Raw genomic sequence first — 12,945 nt, 5'->3', positions numbered from 1 at the left:
TTTGTATTCCCACTTTATGGTGTCTGAGGTGTATTTATATTTTCCACCCTTTTGTTTTTATGAAATGAAATAGTAGTTTAATCTATGTCCAGTGGACAGTCTGATGAAACCACTGTTCAACTGTATCAGCTTGAGTATCACTTTAAGCGTTACACTAAGAGTTAATTCAGCCCATTGACTTACAGGACTCTGTCTCTGCATCTGCCTTTCTGTGGCTAACCTCGTGTTGCTAAAGTGGTGGTGTAATAGCCAGTTGTGGTGTTCAACAGCCTTTATCTGATGAACATCTGCAAGACAGAACACAAACATACACAAAGGCACATACACGGACACACACAGGAGCACTCAAACACAAAACGCTCTGAGCGGTACCAAACAAAACACAAACAGATGCAGCTGGGGCAGGACACAGAGCCATGCAATGAAACCCGAGAGGTCTGCAAATGGGCTTCAAACGGACAGCACGTCTAGTGATGGGACGCGGTGACTTGCTAGCGGTGCATTATAATCTGTATGGGTTACCTAACATTCTTTTGAATTCGAAATAATGTCATCTTGATAGAACAGATGGGTCAATATAAACTGTTAATGGGCTCCCTGAGTTTCACTGACATCTATACACAAGCACAGAGAATTTATTTTCCTGTCTCTGACTCAGACTTCTTTAATGATTTTCTCTGCAAACTAAATGCCATTCACTCCAAAGTATTAAAACCACATTTCACACAGGCGGTGCTTTCTCAGATCAGTTCTTGGATAGTGCACAAAAGAGATGCAACATATTTCCTAAAATTGTGACCTGGGTTTTAATTTTCCTCAATAGTAAAAGGTAATAGCCTTTTATGTGAAGCAGACTCATATCAGAGGCAGGATTTTATTTCTAATTCCAGCTGTTTGTTAAGTGTAACTGGTCATATTTTACTAAGAAGCCTCATTTGATCTGTTCCTGTTTGCCCTGTTAAATTTAGTGGACAGACACCCATCATTTCTTAGTAATGCTTTTATTGTGAAACATTTGCAGGGATACCATAGGCAGCAACAGGTGAACAGGATTAACTGATGAAAAAGCAAAGTAGATCTGAATGAATGAACATAGCATCATCTTTTCTGAATTTCTTTCATTAAAGTGGTGAAAATTTGCATTGCATGGCAAAATCCTGGAGTTTATCCACACCTGTTATTTTCCTGGTCTGTATTTACATGCAAGCCTTTATTTGTTCTAGTCGAAGTTGCCCCCAGCCATTATTAGAGACCCAGCTTTTAATTGACTACCGGTTTTTATTTGAGGAAATATGGTATTCACTAAAAGGAATTCATTATTTAATGAACATGCGATTCTAATTTTTTTTAAAAAAAGAAAGCACTTCAGGCCATCAAGAGACCACATTTTTACTGCTAAAAAAATATCCAATAGGTAAATTAAGCTGCATTCCAGTCATGGGTACATAGATAGATAATGTCCAAATCTCCACAGTTATTTTACAAATGAATCCAATTAGACCGCAGACTTTGGTGTTCTCTGCTCCCTGGAGAGCAACGACAAAGATATAAGGCAGCCATCTTGGTTTTGGCAATGGAGGGAAAGTGGTATTAAGGGGTGGGAAAAAGCAGCCAGGACCCTTCGGCAGATCTTGATAGGTTAATGACAGTCATTATACAACCAAGCTAAAGGCTCTGATAGGCCAGTCCACAACCGACAGGGACATTAAACCCTTCAGGGAATGATGGGAAAGCTTCACGCTACCAAAATCTGATTAACTTCCCAGTGATTCAAGATTGCCATGGGTGTGTTAGATGGGTTGTTTTGGGTGGACTCTGTAAGGAAGAAAGGAAGAAGTATCCTCATTCATTCTTTAATATAAAAATCATTTGAAGAGAAAGGACAGAATAGTTACTTTTACTTATTTCACTTGAATGGGATGTAGGTGCACGGAAGTGAAAACAAAATACGCATAATTTCCTTAGCATCAAGCACTGGTGAAAGCTGACATATTATAAAGGACTTACACTAGAACATGCTTCTTATCTCCACATTAAGTAAACAAAGACGGGAGCACAAACAAACCAAATATCTCACTTTGGCCTCTGGTTGTTGTAGTACAGTAGCTTGACATACTCCGTTCTCCTGAACATGCACTGAAACATACATACGCACTCATGCACACCCTTGCTTCTTGTCCCTGTGGACACCACAGAGCCCTATTTTAGGTGAAATTGAGCATGTCGCCCCTGGTCCTTAGATAAATGATTACATTCTTCACCAGTCGTAAGTTTGCTTTGGCCTGGTCGGACAAAATAACAACCCCTTGATGAAATATTTAGCCTCGTCGCTGGGCTCCCTGTGAAATTGTGCAGAAAAACGTTAAACACAGCTTAAACCTTATACCACCGGATGAAAATGAGTCACATGAATGAATCATGGATATGGGAAAGAGGGCGAGGAATTCTGTCAGGATTCTCAAACTCCGATCGTACTTTCTGAGGAGGAATGCCTTTTGTGGACAGGCGAGGCACGGGGCAGCTGTTTTTTGGGGAATGGGAGGAGGGCTTCCCTTCAGTAGCTCGGTTGTTATGATGAGAACAGCAGTCATTCATTTTATCTCTCAGTATATAAGGCTACCTCAGACTATACTCCCGCATCTTTCTCTCCCTCTCTCTCTCTCTCTCTCTCTCTCTCTCACACACACACACACACACACATCCAGAGGCTTTATCACTAAACTGCTGTGCATATGTCATCCCACTCTCCAACCAAACACACCTCCCACTGAAGCAGACCACCTACGATATGCAGCTTCCATGACTCTATATGACAGGCACTGCAGTGTGGACTGACTGTCTCTGTGAATGTGTGTCCTATTGAGAAACCATGACATCTGTCTCAGTCATCTCCCACACACATGGCTCCCCACCGTTTACAGCCACACTGTTTTGACTCTGATAACTTTATCAAAAAGCTGAAAGGCCAGGACCAGGTCCCCCCTAAAAGTGGGAGTGTTGATGTACAGTTACCTTGCACTGAACTTGACTTCTTGTAGCTCCAAAATACAGCTAAATGGTACACTTTTGGAAAGCACTGGGAGGCCAGGGGATGTTGAGATTTCATCAGGAATGATTTTTACAAGTCAACAGCTTTAGCAAAATAGTAAGCTATCATTTACAAATTAAATAACACTGGCGTTTAAAAATACTGTATCACTTTAAAGGAAAAAACTTACTGCACATGTAAAAATACTGGTATAAAGATGGTTTACAACTAAACTACTATAAACTGAAAGAAGTAGATAAGCCTAGCACTGTACAGGAAATGTGAATTCTGGTACTTATTCATTCTTGAATAAGTGACAAATATTTCAAGTGACTCAGTATTTTCAGCAGCTGACATACATTCATGTACAGTAAATAGTTGTCAACAAATCATTTTGATTTGTTGTTCAACGGGTCCTACAAATCCGTTGGGAGCCGTGCTTTTGCGTTGCGGTTGCAGTCTGTACATTGTGATCATGATTAGCACAAGCTGAGCTCTAATGTAATGGGAGAGAAGCATCAGGCTCTGTGTCTCTGGCAAAAAGACGGTGATCTAAAAGCAGCTTGTTCCGGAGCAGAACCACAAACCCGGTCGACCCATCTGTCTTCCATCCAAACTAAGAACTAGAACTCCGTGGCCCGCCAGGGGAATCATTTCTGCAGAACACAAAGGAGACCAGCGTGGAGCGTGACCACCATAAAAACACAATCATTTGTATTTTTAAAACTCTTTTGGACCAATAAAAATACCAAACAATAATTGGTTGCCCTTTCTGAAAGGCAACTTGCTTGTCATCACCTCTGAAAATATGACAGGGACAGTTGTAAAAGCCAAAGATCCTGGCGCTGACATGTATGTGCATGCATGCACGCACGCACGCACACCAATACACGGAGGGACAATAACCGCAAACTGAACAATATGTAGTAACACAGTGTGCATTTCCCAAGAGAAATCTAGGTCAGTCAAACAGAGACAGTATTAAAGACTACATATTGGAAATATCATACTGCTACTTCAAGTTCTCATACAGCTATCCAAGGAAAGCATGCACATACTGAACTTAGGATGAGGTTTGTGTATATATATATCTTACAGTACACTCTCAGACATGTACACTCGCATATTGTTCCCATCTCTTGCCATCAAAGGCTGTTGATTCCCAGATTAATGAAGGACTTCATACTGCTGCAGAGCGCTCACAGCTCTTCAAAGAGAAACACAGTGTGGTCGTGAAGAACAGAAAAGACAGCGACCTTTTCGGTGTCGGTAGGGTGTAGTTGCACTTCATTTAACCCATGACGCTGCACCACCTCCCACCACCACCTCATCTCCGCCTGTGAAACACAACAACACCGGCAATACTGGCAGACTTGTGGAGGCACTGATACTGTGTAAGCTGGCGCCTCCGTGTGGTAATTTGTAGCCATATCCCCACTTATTCACTCTGACGATTCCCCATTTCATGTGGAATCCAGTGTCTGTTTTTGTCTTTCAAGCGTCCACTGTGTGATGACTGCAGACTGGCTCACAACCACAGAACTCTTTGAACCCTATGAGATGTTACTCATCTCCACTTTACAGAACACGGTGACACAGAGGACATATTGTCTTCTCCGCTCCAAGATTTTACTTGCACATCTGACACTCACCTTCTAAACACTACCTCATTTGAAGTTTCCTTGTATAAAAGGAGCAGCTTCACATAAAAATGTCAAGAAACATTACACTGCACAAATATAGTCAGCTGATGAAAGGGAATTACCACCATTTACTCATTGTTGTGAAGTCCCCTCCAGAGCTCTACAGACCATTAAGTTGTCTCGCTGGGAATGTGAAGGGACAGCGTGACACAGAGAGACCTTTAAAGCAGAAAATGACACCTATCCCCTTATTCCCCTCAAATGACCTTCCTGATGTCATGCTGCTTCGCTTGAGGAGCCATTATTCATCTGTTATCGACCGTAGCAACAGAGCACAATGACTTCATAAGACGAGTGGTGCCTGAGAGAGGGAGGAAGAGGAGGGAGGGTCAGGACGCGTGATGTTCAGGTTCTGAAATCATCCACACTTTTCTAAATGATGAAAAAACTAGAAGTCATTATTTATTTCTGTACTTTACTGTATGTCAAAAAGAGCAAACGATGGTTGCAACGAAGGAATGTAATAAAGGCCTTTTTTGGGCTCTTTTGATTTGCTGTCCAACACTTGGCTGCAGAAGACGGCTGGACATAACAAAAACATGTGTTCTGCCATTGTGTATTTGCATGTGTGCCAATGTGCCTTCATGTCTCCACTCTGCAGTTCTCTACCAAAACCTCTCCTGCCACAAAACCAAAATGGACCATGGAGAAGCAGAATCCATGTTGACAAACCTAACAGTCAGGTCCATTCCTAAGCTACGGCCAAGGGTGAAAAAAAGAGATTTACTGAAGTGGAACTGGGAGCAAACGAAAGAGACAGAATTTTCTACGGGTTTCACTATGATTATGACTGAGGCCTGTAACTCTTGGAGTAGATTTCTCTCCATTGCCCCTAAATTTATTCTGCTCCCAACCACCAATGGCTGTTAAGAAATACAAAGGTGCTCTGTGTCCATCAGTGACACGCACACTCTCATTTGTATGCAGGCGCACAGGCACGTAAACATACACAAAAGTAGACAGACACACACTTTATGTGCACTTAGAAAGAAGAATGCAGAACACACAATCAGCCTTATTCATCAATAGTTGCAAGTGTGTTTTTATTTCATTGCATATTTGCAAACATGGAACTCTTTTTTTTTTATTGCATGATCTAGGTGGCACAAATGCAGTTATAAATCCAAATTTTTCTTGAAATTAAAGTGCATTCACATGACCTCGAATGCATGAATTTCTGCATCATAATTTAACATTATGGCACAACCTGAAAAAATATCAAATAGATAAAACCTGAACATTAACAAAAACAATTCTAGGTTTAGAAATTATGCCAAATTTGGTGAAAAATTATTTTAGTAATAATATGCAGCATTCTCTCTGCTTCATTGACAGCTATAATTTTAAAAAATCACAAACAATATGAACCTAATTTAACTTAAAGAATCCCACTTGGACAAATTAAACAAAAATGCATGACAAGAAACTTATTTTAAAAATGTGTGCATACAAAAGCACAAGAGGGAGCTGAGGAATTTCAGATAAGATCTCCAAAACCAGCTGCGGTCATCAGCAAGGTGAGCAGGAGGCAAAGGTTTATTGTATTATTCTAATTTTGTTTGTACATGATAAAAAGCACAGTAGTCTGGTTCTGCAGAAAACAAAACACAGCTTATCTGAACTGGTCGGTATTTGTTTGTTCTAAATGCCTGAAGTCTAACCAGGAACGAACCTACTGTAAGTCATTAAGCTAAAAACAGCTTTCTCAGGCAAAGTTTTGAAAATAAACACAGACTGTTCTAAAAGGTGCAACACGATGAGGTACAAATTAAAACGCAACAAGAATTATTTTGATTGGATAACTGCATCATGAAATACAAGCTTCCTAAACAGTAAAAAGTTGCATTTGTAATAAACTTTTACTGAATATTTTAATATTAATCACACTTGGAGGCAGAGCTCCAGAAGCACCTGAGTCATTTCTATAAACTGCAGTCCATTTTTCTTTACATTATCAAACTTTTGCCGAGTGTCTGAAAAAATTTACCTCCCAAAGACTCAACTTTGATACGTTCTACTAGTAATTTACAATTATGGAAACAACAATATTTGATTAAGCTGATATATGAGACCTACTGTTTGTGTATGTGCATGAGGACATTTGCATATGAGCGCACATACACAAACAGGAAACCATATCCACTTTTCTAATTATGTACATTCTTTAAAACATGTGGCTTATTCTGAACGTACAGTTCGGATCTCTCAGGAATACACACACACAATCAGGCTGTGATTATCATCACGAATGTCGGGCCAGGTCCATTCGATGGGGGCTGCATATAGCACTTACACACTTGACAGGTAGACATCCTCCCCCTCTCCCCCACACATTCCTGCAGAAAGTCATTCACACAGAAAACCTTCCACTGCATTCATACATATCAATTAGACAAACACATATGTACACATGCAGCAACACACGGAGATGCACACAGGCACCCAGACAATGACACAGTAGAGAAAGACGGAGCAATTGTTGTTTTCATAGCGATTTCTCCTGGTCGACCGCAGAGCAAAAATGAGCAGGGAGAGACTCCTGCAGGCCCACAGTTGTTCAATGAAGACAGATTGCACTTGTGCGAGCGAAGCTGTACGTGAGTGTGAGCGTGTCCATGTGTGTGCAGGCCAAGTTGATCCACGTCCATGCTCTTTAGACTCAAGACCCTATCTCTGCACCCCTCAGCTGCGGAATGCTGCAGTGATTGCTGGGTAATTACCCCGACGCTTTGGTCCTCTGCTCCCAGCACCATTAGAATTAATTCTTTTCTTTTTCTCCTCTTTGGAGAGAGAGAATGGGAGGCCTTTGATCAGGAAAGAAAGAGAGAGAGAGAGAGAGAGAGAGAGAGACAAAGAAAGAGAGAAAGAGAGAGAGAAAGAGAAAGAGAGAGAAAGAAAGAAAGAAAGAGAGAGAGAGAGAGAGAGAAAGAGAGAGAAAGAGAAAGAGAGAAAGAAAGAGCGAGAAAGAGAGAGAGAAAGAGAAAGAGAGAGAGAGAGAGAGAGAGAGAGAGAGAAATAAATAAAGAAAGAAAGAAAGAAAGAAAGAAAGAAAGAAAGAAAGAAAGAAAGAAAGAAAGAAAGAGGGGCCACCCGGCAGGGACCACAGCAGCTGTGTGTCAACCTGTAGCTTCTGACCTCGGCCCGTGTTACAGTGATCTGGTCAGACAAGTGAAATACAGCATACAGTCATACAGTTCAACTGGAAGTTCAACAGTCAAACTGTGACCCATTTTCTTCTGAGAGCATTAGGAAAGAACTGAAGTGCCTGCCTAATATCTTAAAGTACGAAACAGTAACACTGGAGTTAGGCTGGAACAGGTCAGTCTGAGTTATCATGTGTCATTATCAAGGTACACTCAGATTTGAGTTCTTCATCAAGTTGGAGAGTCATCAAACACGTCTGCTTTCTTGAACTGAACTACATGTGTTGTGGTCAGGCAGAAGATGGCCCAGAACCGCTGGGGCCTGACATATGGCCCAACACCAGGTTTGTCTTGACTGATGTATAGCCTGGCTCCAATCAGCCAGCCTCAGGCTCTCACCATTAACCCCGGCAGACTGCTGATAGCAGCAGAGGAGAATACAGGGGGGGTGGGCCTATCACAGGCAGTTAAATGAAACCTCCCCAGCTCCAACAGGCCTTATCTGTGGCCATGATTCTACACTGTGATTGGTCAGCTGGAATCCATTAGGATGAAAGGCACTGGTGGCCTCATCACAGATCTATCAAGATCGCACACACGCAGGACTGTACACTTACAGCAAAGAGTTATTTAAAAGCATCACTGAATAAATGATTTGTTACACACACAATCACACACCTGGAATACTTACAGCACGCCCTGCATTTGTGTCTAGATAGGAAATATATGTCAGTCAGATAAGGAGGAGGACAAGTATCAGTTTATGTAATCAGTGGTCAATTCTCAGTGTAAAGAATGCCATTCCAAATTGTATTCTGGACCACCTTTCTCTTAAGAGTTTTGTAGCATTATTACTGTATCTTTGTTTTGGACCAAAGGAATATTTTAGCATTATCAGGAATACCAGTATGGTTGTTTAATTAAACATGGACCAGTGCTTTAAAAAGTGCTTAGAATTGACTAGCAATCAAATAAAATATAATCCCTACTTGTCTAAAAATAAAGATTATGAGATACGGATAATGTGCCTTTATGGTTATCTATACTGATTGAAAGACAACATTTAGGCACTGGCAGTGACATCCAGAGCAGTCTGAGCAAAGCAAGGACTCTCTTGTGTGGCATGACCAGTGTCTAGGAGTCACCACAAGACAACACCCACATCAAGCTGAGCTTACATCAGAGCTGCGTTCTGCCCACTCTTCTGTATAGGTGAGAATGCTGGAGAAAGACAGACCGTGACTTCAGTAAAAAGTTAACCTTTCACATCAAAAATCTCACAAAAATCTGAGGTATCCAAGGACTATCTCTAACAGAGAATGGCTAACCCACTGTAGACAAGACAGCATGGACACTAGTCTGATAAGGAGGCACTGCAGGTGGCGTAGCTTTGTCATCAGCAGCGAGAGCGGTTCCATCACAGAGGAGGATGATCCAAGAACACATGGCAGTGCACTGACTAAGAGAAACATCATTAAACAGGTAAATTAGGCCTGGACGATGCATATGTACCAGTGATACACGCTTGATCAATAGCAATAAGAAAATTGTTCAATGGAATATTCAGTAGTTTCACTGAACTGCATTAGATGCAACCTGCTATGTAAGTGCATAATTAAAATGGATGCATGAACAAATCTAAGCAGCAAACAGCCTGTCTGTCAAATAAGATGGAGTGTGTTATTCTGCATTGTTCTACTCGTGGCTACTATACAGGTCTCCTGAAGTGTGTTAGGACTTGTGTTCTACATTAAAGTCCAATGCCCAGACCTTGCAATGGAATGTCATCATGATGAAATGATGCAACTTTACAATGACAAGCCTCCTCTACAGAGCCTCTGACTGGCAGGTGAAAGCTGATCAAGGGAAACAACTGAAATGGCAAAGGATGTGTTATGAACACTTTAGAAAGAAACTGTAATCATCTCAGAGGCTGCAAAGCAGCTGATCATTCTGGGATTCACAGTGTCCTTGGAAAATACAGGCGAAGGAGCCAGTAAAAAGAAACATGCAAACTAACAGAAACTGTGGGCATTAGGACATTCACTCTGCTAACTGCTCAACCTGTTGCGCATCGCCGGAGCTCCAAAGAAGAGTGTCATTCAATCCTTGACCAAAACCACAAGATGCCTTTAAACACGATGACTCAGGCCCTGATCAATGCTGGCTGGGTAGCCTGGGTGAAGGTGTATGACGTTGAAAGACACGATGACCCCAGAAAACATCACTTGTGAGGTGTCCCAGTGCATCAAGAAGATGTCTCTTAGATATTATATGACTGTTTTATGAAGTACAACTGGGTGGAGATATCTGTATGTCATACACATTGACAAAAAACTCTAAAATAAGTAAGCAGTGTTCATATTTGTACATATACAGCACATAAGCACATACAGTACACACATTTGTGTCTCTACCTTTATAAGAATCTTCACTTACAAAATTCTATCTCTGGTCCCTTAGTCTTATCTTAACCTTCACAACTAATTTCATCCTAGCCCTACTCTAAACCTAATTCTAACTTTAACCCAAAAAACAGTTTCTTACTCTCAAACAGCCCTTTGAAGGTTTCTCTGAAAGTGATAACAGTTTGAAATATCTTTACTTTCCAAAGATGCTCATGCACCTTATGTCCAAAACTCAACTGGTCCTCACAAAGATACTTTAGATGCACTCGTGCATGCACACATGCACACAATAAACACTGTGCCAAATGCTGAACTAATATTTTCCTTTCTATCGACATGCAGCACTTCCTCCCCTCGCTATCCATATGCATCACACTCAACAGTGCCAGCGTTGTTTTGGGGCAGTGTGTACAACATGAGGGAGGAGGGAGAGAAAAGAGAGAGAACGGAACATTGAAAATTGTTTTGGGGAAACAAGGTCAGCAAAAAGCTTGCATGGCTACAGTAGTTTCTAATTAACCGAGGACAGTCATTCAACAAGGGACATGAAAATTGAGAGTATTTCAGCAAAAGTGAAAGCTCATTAAATTGTGAAAAATGGACAGACACAAGAGCAATTGCTCCACAGAGAGACGGACAGCAGAGTGGGGGAGACGAAAGGGAAGAAACATATAAGGCCAGGAAACTACTCGATTTATCTCTATATCTATCTCTCCCCCCTCTCTCTCTCTCGACTTTTCTTCACAATCAAAGGCCTGGCGATGTCGATGAAACCAGGCCAAAGCCAGTGATGACACCAGACCGGAGCAAGTGCTGAAAGAGTCTGACAGAGGGTGCGCTGAAGCAGAGGTGGCTTCCCCTGAGAAAGTCCAGAGGGGATCCGCGAAACATTATCAAAACTAACAGAAACCCTTGTGCACATGACATCCTTCCATACAGACACACACACGCAAACATTTACACATGTACCTTTTGCAGGCCGAGTAGACGTAATCGAATCTCTCCGTCTGTGGTTGCTATAGGAGGGAACATGATAGGGGATACTATACTTCCATGCACACAGCCAGCCTTTTTAAAAGCATGAATATGGATTGGGACAGCCACAATGTTTGAACATGAATAACACATGTATGCCAAAACCACACCACAACCGGCTCTGCATATGTACCTCCCTCACCCCTACCCCCTCAGCGAAAAAAATAGAGAACCAAAAATGAAAAAAATAAATAAATAAACGCATCATTATGCATTGGTCATGGTCTCGTACGCCGAGGGCTTGAACAGAGCACCCACTGTTCTGTGTTGTGATACACAAGACAAAAATGCCCACACATATGAATTTTCCTTTTTTTTTGTTGTTCATTTAAAGACCGGCTCCTCATTATTTTTAGTTAAATTCAGCCACTGACTATTAGGATCAATCTAGGGCTCAAACTACAGCAATGACATCATGGTTTCATGCTTTAAGTCATGCTGACTGTCCATGTTGAGGCCTGTAGGAGAAGCTAAAATCCTCAGACTCATTCTTGGCATTCCTCGAGAAAGAAAAAGAGGGCAGCAACGTGTGATACATACTGCGATTTAAGTTTGCCTCAGCAGTGCTCCACTATCTGTGTCTGTATAATCATTTGAAAAGGGATAACTGTGGAGATCACTGTGCTAAGAAGCGGTCTATCTATGTGTCTATCTGTGTCTCATCAGCCCACCAGTCTGGGAGTTATTTTTCTCATATGTTAAGTATCACTTGTTGAATGCAGCACCAAAGCGGGGCTGAAGAGGGGCACTTTACCATTCACAAGTACCACACTTGAGACGCAGATGGGGGCAACAGACCCTTAAACATCAAAGCCAAAGAAGTCCAACAGCTGAAAATGTGGTTTTGCTAAAGTACTCTCATTTGTATCTTCATGAAGTCGTCCCTTGACACGTCAAATATGCTGCAGAAACCAATAAATCTGTTGAGCGAAGCTGAACGAGTCAAGCTTTTTAACGTGTACGTAAAAATGGGGACAAAATGAATCAAGAGACAGCACAGAAAAGAAAACCAGGAAAAGAAATTCAAGAAGGAAATGACTCAAATATCCAAAACAAGGGTTAAAAAAAAGCATAAAAAACACCAAACTGCAGCACGAGGAGGTCCAAATACTAAAATCCAACACCACAAACAGACTTCCTGTTTTTATTTACGTTGCATTTTTTAGCTTCTTCTATTCCACTTTATATTGCACTCACATAAACATGCAAGAGGCTGTTTTTCCTCTTAGTTCTGCAGATGTCAATTCCTTATGACAGACAGACAGAGACACACACACACAAAGGAAGAAAAACATTATCATTCACCAGTTGACCTGTGATCAGCCTTTATCATCACCAGCACTCTGAGTGGGGCATGGGATCTGTTTGTAGTGAAGATAGAAAGCATGTCCTCATAACCCAGATGTATCATCTTAACCCTCAAAGCTCTTTTCATCAGTGGGAGAACATGTACAAAGGATTAATAGCCCTATGAAATGTGTTTAGCTGACTCATTCCAAGTCGATAAATTTTTAGAGAAGCTAAACTTCATTGCAATGTGTCATGAAAGCAAAAACAGTGCAAAGATTGTAGCTGTCAAAAAAAATACTCGCATAGCTTTCATAAGCCCCCCCCCCCCCCCCCCCCCC

General features: G+C 41.4%; 1 protein-coding gene across 3 annotated transcripts in view; it reads right to left on the bottom strand.

The window, feature by feature from the left end:
* Window positions 1-12,945, bottom strand: part of LOC110957865 (ERC protein 2-like) — a 164,386-nt gene that overhangs the window by 107,423 nt on the left and 44,018 nt on the right. The window lies entirely within an intron of this gene.

Source organism: Acanthochromis polyacanthus, chromosome 6 (assembly GCF_021347895.1).
Source record: "Acanthochromis polyacanthus isolate Apoly-LR-REF ecotype Palm Island chromosome 6, KAUST_Apoly_ChrSc, whole genome shotgun sequence".
Classification (NCBI taxonomy): Eukaryota; Metazoa; Chordata; class Actinopteri; family Pomacentridae; genus Acanthochromis; species Acanthochromis polyacanthus.
Note: the sequence above shows the minus strand (reverse complement) of the source record. Positions and strands in the feature narration are given on the sequence as shown.